Here is an 11,180-nt window from a genome sequence, read left to right on the forward strand (position 1 = left end):
TATCGATCCTGATAGCGGTCTGTCCAACACCTCTACAGTCTTCTTTATGCGCTTCTAATAGATCTTGTCTGCTGTACCCATGTAGGCATCTTTCGCAGAAATATTTCTTTCTAGCATGTTTTGTTTGATCGTATAATAGCCTGTTTAAACTCTTTATCCACGTATAATGATATTTTCCATCTTTTTCGATCAGAAATGAATTGATTCTGGGGATATGTTCCGGAGCGGAGCTTATCCTGTGTACAGCAATTCCTTTAGAATGTCCGAAAACATTTATAGCTAAATTATTTTGCTTTTCCACCTTATCAATTTGTGATATTGGTGTAGGTTCGTCTATACCATCGAAGTTGAGTCCATCGTTTTGGGGATAGCTAGAAGGTCTATTTGCAATTTTAGAATCTACGGGGAACAATGCAGATCTTATCATCATTCTTAAACAGTCATCGGATTTATTTTTTACGTTAATTATGGCTTTTTTCTTTTTATGATACGGGGTTAAATCTATATAAGATCCACCTTTGAAGGGCATATAATTCGCTATATCTAAATATAAACTATCGATTTTATCCACACCCCAACCCGAACCTCTATTAGTCCAGCGTTCTAAAGTTTCCTGTATCCTCTGAATTGATGTATCTAATGATGCGTTTATAGTATCGGATTCGGTTATAACTTCTTGATTGCTACGGAAATATGGTTCGGTATATTCGGTGCTATCGTCTGCGCTACTTTTACTCAATGACATTTTAATCGTCAGCTGGTATTTCATACTATGTAAATCATCTAACTCCTCGTTGATTTTACTCCATATGATGGGCTTAATATCGTTAACATCCATATTGGAATTAATATCCATCTTCCAACCTCTTAGATATTTACCAACGCCGGCGGATGTGGGTACAAATATTAATTCCTGTTGTTCATTCTCAACATTATTATTATTATGTTCAACATCATTATTATCTAGTAAAGCGATCAATTCAGCTCTTCTCATTCGAGAATAACCTCTCAGCCCACTGTTTCTAGCTTGAGCTTTGAGTTCTCTAACAGTCTGGGGTCTGTTGTATTCCAAACCGAGTAAGGTAATCAATTCAGCTTTTCTCATTCGAGAATATCCACGTAGACCACGTTGCTTTGCCATAGCCTTCAACTCTCTGACAAAAACCATTGTGGTTAAATGGTATATGCAAAATGAGACAAATGTCTAATTGGTTGTTTTTCATATATCTAAATACGTATTCTCCCCAACCTATTCCTCTCATTGATGTAATCTCTCTTCCTAGCATAAATAATCTGGTTCCTGACCCTATCAGCACCGTGTTCCTTACATAAACAATAACGACCTTTGACCCCTATCCCGCATACAGAACACGTATAGTTTATGTTTCCGTGCCTGATGTAATAATTGTGTATGCCGCAGTAAATTTCAACACAGCGTCGGTTACATAGAGCTTTTTTCCCCATGAGTGTAAATCTGCAATGATTCATGGTTTATACATCTATCATATCATTTGTCTAAATGCAAATCACATCTACTCTAGTGAGATATTGATTAGGCAGTCAACCAACACTATTTATAGATTAGCTGTCACTCTGACTCCCCTAACTAGGTCATGGTTTATGCGTAGCCACAGCTGTTACTCTGGCTTATGCGTAGTTATGGTATAGCTGAAAATCAATACAGCAGATAACCCCATTATCACAAATGCGACCTCGCGGTTCTTTTGAGCCTCTGACGGTGTATAAAACTGACTCATTGTTGGTCTCGGTATTGGGTCGAGTTTTTTCCCATAAAACGAGGTAGTATTCGTGCATGGCAGATTCGACATCCTTAAACGTTTGAATTGAATGTCCTTCCTTAAGCAGTTTTTCATGAATAAAGTCTAATCTCTTCATTCTCTGCCGCGTATATTGTGACTGGGCTGCTTGGAGTTGTTCCATTGCTTCGTTATGTCGTTTATGCTCCTCTTCAACTTCTTTAGCGTTTGATTCCCTCATACTAGAAAATAAAAAATTACTCCCCGAAAAAGCTAGAGCATTAACAATAGCTCCACCGACCATCATCGCAATTGTTGCCATATGTTCAATAATATAAAATATTCAAATGTTTATATGAATATAATATATTCAAATGTTTAATTACTTCATTATGTCTTCTGGGATAAGCCCTTGTTTGATGAGCATATCCTTCGTTGCCATAGCATATCCAATAACCAGAACCATCATTGGTATATCATAACTATTAAAATCTAGCTTGGGAGGTGTGGCGTTAGTAATCATTTTAGCCATACGAGCATAGCCAATGGCCAAGCCGGTGACCACCGCTGAATGATACGTTGGGTTTACCAACATTTTACCGTCTGTAGCTGGAGTAGTCATGCTTCTTATAGCATTATATGGGGGCTAACCTCTAATTGAACTTGTTGTATTGGGGGTGATGTTTTCTCTTCTCCGATCTTATAAAAGAACCATACAGCCGCTATACCAGCAACTCCTACTAGTGCCCATGTTTTAATCGGATAAATATTTGAATTATTTATTAATTTCGCTTTCCTCGCCAGTCCTCCCTTTCTTCCTGCGGCTATTTTCAAAGGATTCTTTGTCACTCTGGCTTTAAGTATTTTCTCATTCACATGTGGTGCAATCTGTTTGTGGTGCATTCACATCCTCATTCACTCGTTGTTCCGCAATCTGTTGTGGTTGTGCAGTTATTTCCTCGTTCACAATCTGTTGTGGTGTCACCTGTTGAGTCTCCATTATTATTAAGTTGGCACGTATGTTTAAATTGACAATACCTAGCCGTTATTAAAGCTGTGGTGAACGGAGCTAAGAACATTCCGTATCTATGATAAAACTCACAGCTCACTTAGCTTATAGCCTGTTCGATGAATGGGTCTTTCTCTAGAGATTCGCATAAATACATGCGATGTTCTGCCGGGATAGGTAGAAACGTACTAGCTACGACTGTGTATAGTTGTAATATAGCCGACCCTATCGTTTTAGTCATGGTAGCTCCAAGTCTAGACTCGTAACGCGCGTACAGTTTTTTAATTTCTTCGTCGGTCATGTTATCAATTTTTTCGATGGTATAATTTTCCCCAAAATATTGGAAACATTTTCCACCGGCTACCAAAGCTGCGAGTCTTTCTCTATGTTTATCTAAAGATTTATCTGTAACTTGTTGATCAGGCTCATATTTGAGGATTTGTTCGATGAGTTCGTCGCATTCCATAATGTAATACCCAAGGAGATATTTAAGTCTAACATAATATAATATGGCATATCCAATACATCCTGTAATAATGAACTGTTGCGAAAGAATGATGATTTTGAGCCACATTTTATGTCATATTAACGGCTAATGTTCAATTTGCTACATTTTGCTATATATGCTATAATTTTGCTATATTTGCTATAATTTTGCCATATTTTTGCAATATTTGCTATAATTTTGCTATATTTGCCATAATTTTGCTACATTTTGCTAAGCAATTGCATAAGCATCTGGTTGATCGGTTTTTAATATGAGTTTACAGTGCTTCGTTGCCGATAACAGTTTTCTGACTTTATCTCGTTCGAGCTTGGTATAAATAACATCATTTTCGCGTAAACATTCCTCGAATGAATCTCGATCTTTGCAATGAAAGAGAGCTACCCATTTGGTTTGCTCTCTGAGATCTTTCAGGACAGAGTTGTATTTTTGAGTAAGTACCCAAACGCTATGTTGAGTATGCGGTCCGAAGAATGCTAAATACGAAAGCATATCTTTCTTTTTTGTGAGTTCTTTACTAGTGCTGCAGTCGTCTATTACAAAAAGGGTTGATTCTCCTTTGTATTTTTCGTGACATACTCGGAGACAGTCTTGTAAACGATCGCCCAGATCGACTCTGTGTACCCCGTCGTCGTTCATTACCCAATCTCTCGATAGGTATGTTTTATTAACGCTTATAGTCGGGCACAGAATAATAATATGATCGAAAACGTCCCTATAATGACTTTGTAAAATATCTAGAATAAAAGCTGTTTTTCCACAAACCGTTTGCCCGCATATGATAGCGCAGTGCGGATCTTTAGGTAAAAGATTATTAATAGATTGCTTGCACGAATCTCCCATTCTGTATATTAAGTTGCGCATCCATAATCACGTACAAATATATGTTTAATTTACCAGCCAATTCCTGGAGCTTCGTTATCTGTATAGTGACACCCTCGCTAGCATTTTCTATTCTCCTCCCACTGCTGTGTAGTTGGTCATCATCCGTTGTTCGCATGTCGAGCCATAGCGCGTACTTCGTGGTGAGGTATTCACCCATCGATACACTCCCGAGAGACAGATCTTTCACGACAGCGTTAACTTCCGGGGAGCGTTTTATAGAAGGAAGTTTTTTAATCTCATCCCACTGGTGATTAGCTAGCATTCCTTGGCTATATAGTTGATTAGGAACGCCCTCGATAGTCAATTCTACTTTTGTAATCTTGGGATTGTAGAACTTCTCGGTATTTCTTTTAAACGCATCGGAGGGGTCCTCGAACAACATTAAAATACCCTTCAACGATATCGTGGGGACGTTTAGATTGATATTCCACGTCGTATCTTTTTTGTTCCTGGAGATCTTTCGATGTCGCAGCACGCAATCGTACAAAATGGCTAAACTTCCGGTATAATGGTTACGAATTTGTCTGGCTAATTCGGGATCCCTTATCATATCGTACTCCAGCGAGATATTGTCAATGGAATAGCTAGCATCTTCACCAGCTCTGATTACTCTACCGTAGTCATTAAAAGTGAGTTCGTATTCTAACCTATCGCCTAGGGATGTTTGATAAAAGGGCATGTGGGAATCTAGTAATTCAAAGTCTAGCGGAACATAGAATCTGTTACCTAATGCGTCGGCAACGGCCTTATCTTTTACGACGGTATCATCACCATTTTCAGCACCTACGCGCAGTCTCAATGTGTTCTTATTACAAATACATTGGTATTGTAAGTTTTCCCGCTCTTTATCCGTTCTCCAGAGATCCATGTAACAATAGTATACATCGCTATCGTCGATACTCAAAACTTCATTACCGCTAATTTTAATGGCGATTTTCTTAACGATAGCACAACCTATGTTCTGAACGGGCTCCCTGTTAACGTCATTAGAATTCAAATTTATTGTAAATGCTAGTCGGACAGTTCCCTGAACTAACACATCGTGTGCGCCGAGATTAGGAAAGCGAACCAGAAGCGTTTGATTCTGATCGATGGTACTAGGGTTATTAGTTATAGTTACAGACTGACGAATTGCTCTGACCCCTAATGGATCTTGAAGTCTACGTTGTGGGTTTAACTTGCGTCCGTATTGGGAAGACATTGTTATATTGAAATTATATACCCATATGTTTAATATAAAAATGACTGATTTTGATCTAGATACCTTTGATGACTTTGATAACCCGAATCCAATCGAAGATACTGATGAAACCAGCTTTGGTGGCCTGAATCTTATGGATGAACTTTCACAAGCAACCAGTGGTGAAAATCTTTTGAGATCAACCGTTGATGATTATTACAATTCCTTTAAAGATGATAGTCCTATTGGTCGTGAGTATTCAAAGTTTACGATAGATAGTAATGGAATATTGCGACTGCGTGGCTCTCCGGATATTGATCTTATGCATTCTCGTACTCGTAAGCCCCTAGCCTTGTCTACGATAGCCGGTAAACACGGCATCAGCACTGTTCGTGATAAATTAGGTTTTGTAGACTACTCACGACTTTCCGCAAAGACTACTAAGGTTCTTAGGACTGTGCGTACTGAACTCGTTAACAACACAGATAATTTGGAAGCTTCCTCGAAGGTGGATGTATCACCATATTCGGAATTCAGTATTAGGGAATTACGAGGTCTTGACAAGGCAATGCAAACAATGCGGGGAGAACTCACCAATAATATGGCCAAGATATCCGAAATTGACAAGCATAGTTTACGAGAAAACAAAACTTGAACAGGCGGGCGATGAATTCAGTAGACGCCGCGTAGCGGAAAGATTGCGTAACTTAGCAGACGAAAGATCGGCCCACCTCGAGGCTGCTTCCAGTAATAGAGAGGCACTTCGTTCGCAAATCAGTCGAATTCGAGAAACTATCGATCGAGTCCTCAACAAAGACACTACACTGGCCGATAAAATTAAAACATTGTTCAGAGAACAGGGAATAACAATTGCCAGTATTTTAACCGCGTTGGGATTTATTATATCGACTTTGTTTCTCCCGTTAACCGGTGGCAGTACAGGTGGTGGTGGAACACCGCCTAGTGATGATATAAAAGAGTGGATAAAAAAGCATTTAAAAGCATTAGGTTCAGCACTGGGAAAGCTCACTGAGAAAGTCGCGGCCGCACTTTCCGGTATAATAGGTAGTATTGTTTCCTGGCTCTTGAATTTATTAGCTAAGACCACCACTTGGCTTAGTCAAAACTTGTGGGGGGTGATCGTAGCAATTGCAGGGCTGTTGTACGTATTCGCTAAGAACTATTTAACCAAATCAGTTCGCTAAGAACTATTTAACCAAATCATGAGTAAACCAGCCGCGACTCCACCTTATACAAGCACTGTTTTTTCATCGATATGTTGTTGATTTTTAGCCGCAATATGTGGTGGCACTTGTGCGTCAGTAGATGTTTGAACGATAGTTGGTGTTTGCGGCTTGACTATTCCCTTTTCGCCCGTGATCGTTTGCATTATTAATTCGACGTTAATATCTGAATTTATACCTGGTTTTTGTTGATCGGTAGCAATAACAATTTTATTATTATAGCCTATCACTTGGCCGATCTTAAGTTCCATATTACTCGGAGACATGTATAATCCCGGCGCATAAACGTAGTCCACTTTGGATTGAGCGTACTGTAATACATCTTGAAAACGCTTTATAGACAATGGTATGTCAACTGGTGAATTAATGGCGTCCTCCACGTTTTGGAGAAACTGTTTTTGCGCATCGAGCGCCGTCCCAGAACCGATAACGGACGTTCGTGTTTGCGATTGTGCACTGAGAATTGCCCATACATAAGTTCTTATCGATTCATTAACTCTTACAAATCCTGGGTTAGTAAAATTATTTTCCGTTTTATCATTAAGAAATTCATTCCAAGCGTTTGCGGTATCGTTCAGTTGTATAAATTTTGTAACAATATAAATTAAACCACTCTTAAAACTCATAATATCTCCTCTCCAATCGTTACTTGAAAGTTCCCAGTCTTTATACCAATGATGAGTTTTTAGAAAATAATCATACATTCTTATGTAAAGTTTGCTGGTATGCAACAACTTAAACGCATCAATTGGACCTTTGTTAACTTCTTTAAATAAATCATCACTTTCTTCTTTGACGGTTATTTCCCCTGTGTAAGGAACACCTAGACCATGGTTTGCTCCTTTAATACGCCAATCTTTACTCGTAGAAATATTAAATTCCTGACAAATACGCTCATACGCGGACCTATTGTACGGATTATTTGTGGAATTCCACGCTCCATCCTGCGGTAATGGAGCACTAATTTCTTTAAGTATACGTCTAATCTGATAGTACACGTGAAATGATATAACAGACTTATTTAGCATAAATCCTGGGGAATAAAGAGATACACCACATCCCGTTAACGTTGTGGCACACCATATGGCAAAGTTTAACTGATTCTGCCAAAATTGCACCGGATTGTGAAACCAATCGTGCACCATTTTATCGCTAGTTGCCGTGACTCTGTACTTTTCAAAGATATCAGGGAATTTTATGATAAATTCAGCACCAGAGGCAGTTACTATAATCGATTGATTAGTAATGTATCTCGATTTCATATTTAAGTTATGATATAGTATCATTGTATATTTAATATGTATGTTACACTCCCGGGAATAACAAATGGTCAGTCTATTCAACTGCTTCGTACTATCGATAACTCGGATGGTCAGCTCGAAGTCGCTATCTGTGACGTAACGTATTACCCGCTGTGGAACAATATAAATGCTGCAAAAAGAAATAATAAGAAGATGGTTATATTAGATGAAAAAAATATAATTGAAAAATTCATTATTATACTTGATGGGTATTACAGCGTATGCTCACTCAATGATGAAATTTTTAAGCCTAATGGAATTAGTTTAACACAAAATGAGTCGAATGGTACAGTGAAAATCGACACTTGAGAAAAAGGTGTACGGATTGAAATGAACTTATCAGCTACACTTGGATTTACACGCGGAATTATATCATTATTATTTAGGGCAACATCTGATGGAGATACATTACCCGATTTAGTTCCCTATAAAGAGTTGTGCATCCATCTTGATCAAATAAGCACGACGGATAATATTCAACTAGAAAGTCCTTCAACTCTGCTCAGATCTGTTCCAGTGAAAAATGAAAAATATAATAGCGGTAGAACGGAATCTTTCTCGTCATTACAATATAAAAAATTGAAGCGTGGTATTATTTCAGACCTCAAAATTTCTGTATTAGATGTAAAACACCAACCTGTACATATAGGATACTTAAGTGTAACACTCCATATTAAAAATAATGGTTGATGCATCAGGCCCTGGAACAGTAAGACAATGTAATACAATTGCGCTTTCCGATCTCGGAGACACAGAAGGATTTGATAAACCCGGTTACAATGGTAAGTTATACGCTTTACACTTACACGATAATGTATACAAGCGGAAAGAAGTCACATTCACGGGTAATCTAGGAGATTTAAGCGATGTCGACGTTAGTAGACTCATTAAAAACACTTCGTACAATATTACTCGCAACGACGATAATAAATGGACTATGGTCAACGCCATCATCGAGTGGCTACTGAATATCGTCATTACACCGCCGTATGTGATGATGGGTAAGGGACATAATTTAACTAAGATAATAAATAGTGGCATCGTACTCGCGGCTTATATCCCATCAAAACGAAAAAGTGTGTTAGTCACTTTTCTGCCAGAAGACCCAGGTCATATGTTATATAGTCGTCCGGCAGTAAAAAATGTTACTTTAAATTGGTTGCTGAATTCGATGATATTAAAGTTAACCTGAGTGCAATACATGTACCTCATATTTCTATGCTTATTATTGAAGTCTTGTTCGGAAATGCACCGGTAGATGCCTTCGAAATATTACCAGGCATATCGATTAAATGGCTCAAGAAACACGAGCGTCAACGTTGCAGTATTATTCATATCGGAGCATCACCCGTGGCAACCCTCGAGGGGGTCCAAATTACTAAAAGTGGTAGTATTTCTCTTTCTAAGATATTCTTGCCGTATAATATACATTTGATAAGGTTGATGTATACTCTCAAAACATTTATGCAAGACCAATTAAAGACTATTGTATGATCGTAATATACACTATGGGTTTATATCCAGCGCTCGATGAAGCATTTGAAAAGATGGATACTGTTGATGGATTTCGATTACATCAAATAAGCGACATAAAACATCGAATAGAGAAGGATAGGGAGTTGAGACTTGGATTGTATAAAAAGTATCGCAGAGCCGTAAATGCTCTGGGCGGAGTTGACACCGCGCTTGTAGCAGCTGGCATGGGACTCGGTGTAGCAGGTGTTGGTTTATTATCAACTATAATCGCCGCGCCTGTCGTGCTCGGCATGGAAATAGCGACCGGAGTCTCGGGACTGGCAGGAATAGCGATAAAATTCATTTCTCGTAGGTTGCAAAAGAAAGCATTAAAACACAATAGTATTCGGATACTCGCCAGGCAAAGTTGAACAGCATCGAGGATCATATTTCGACAGCAATGGTCGATTGTAAGAAATCCGAGTATGAGTTTCGTTTAGTGTTGTCGGAACTCACCAAATACAACGCAATGAAGCAGGAGATTCGATCAAAATCTCATAAGACCAGTGGTATTAGCGATGACGAGAAAAAAAAGTTTATAGAACAGGGGAGGCAACAGGCGCGTCAATTATTCCGTGCCAAAACCAAAAAACTGGTTGGAGATTAAAAATAGATTGTTTACTATCATTAGATCACATTTAGACAAATGCTTACATAAATATATAATAATGGAGAAAGCTATTCAATGGAGAGAATTTCCACAAGGTTTTTATTATATCAGTGATGTCAAACCAACCAAATACGGTTATCAATTGTTTCTTATCAATTTACAAGAAGAGTGTAATTATATAGTCTGGTCTCCTAGTAAAATGAATGAAGAACTTAATAAAAATGTTGAATATCGCTTTATTGATAAAAATAATAAAGAATATTTTTATTACCATTTAGGCTCATCTAAAGCAATGATTGGTCCCAGGTATTGGTGAGCTAGAGTCACTTTAACTTAATCTCATGACTATCGTTGAATCGCATAATCATTTTGGCATAAAAAATTCCCCCTGTAGTAGCAGTATAGGTATATAAATCCAGCGCCAGTCGTTGCGGCAGAACCATCATTATCTGTAAAAATTTATATCATTGACTCCAGGTGGTGGTGAGCTGGAGCCAATTTAATTTAATCTCATGACTATCGTTGAATCGCATAATCATTTTGGCATAAAAAATTACACCTGTAGTAGCAGTATAGGTATATAAATCAGGCTCCAGTGGGGTTGCGGCAGAACCATCATTATCTATACTACTTAGACACTTCTAACCAAGTCATGGCACTGTTTTACACCCATCGTGATCTACCCTTGCCATGACACCGTGTTACAAGCACCACATACATATAAAATGCTCACATTTCGTCAGTTGAACATGCTGAAGGGGCTGTGTGAGGCTCGTCTCATCGACTTGCATCAGGAATTTAGGTGTAGGAAATATCAACTTTCGCTTTCGCTTTGGCAAGGGAGGTAAGTATATAATATTCGCCATTAGTGGTATGCACCTCCTATGCCTTGTCTCATGGCAAGCTCCTTCCCAGCGCGTGACTCCTTCGTTACTCTCTCGATATAGAGAGCTCTGCGAACGAGATATCGCTGTGAGGAGCTTGGTCTCATGGCGCTTCAACAAACATAGAGAGTGATTAAGTAAACTCCTTAGTCCTTACTGGCGTGGTGGGAGTGACAAAGAGCCCATACGTCGCCACTCTTGGTGCTTATTTCTCCGTCACAAGCCCCTGCGCACCTGAGGACATATTAATTTTGTCAGTCGAATCACCGGAATAATAGGGTGAAGCTGCA

At 38.7% G+C, this 11,180-nt stretch overlaps 1 protein-coding gene across 1 annotated transcript in view; it reads right to left on the minus strand.

The window, feature by feature from the left end:
• Positions 1–10,837, minus strand: part of LOC124124932 — a 40,284-nt gene extending 29,447 nt beyond the window's left edge. The window contains exon 1 of the mRNA XM_048387716.1: positions 10,740–10,837. The gene's annotated coding sequence lies outside the window, so the exon portion shown is untranslated. The remainder of the gene's footprint in view (positions 1–10,739) is intronic.
• Positions 10,838–11,180: the final 343 nt, after the last annotated feature.

Source organism: Haliotis rufescens, unplaced genomic scaffold (genome assembly GCF_023055435.1).
Source record: "Haliotis rufescens isolate VD_foot unplaced genomic scaffold, xgHalRufe1.0.p SCAF_7, whole genome shotgun sequence".
Lineage (NCBI taxonomy): Eukaryota > Metazoa > Mollusca > Gastropoda > Lepetellida > Haliotidae > Haliotis > Haliotis rufescens.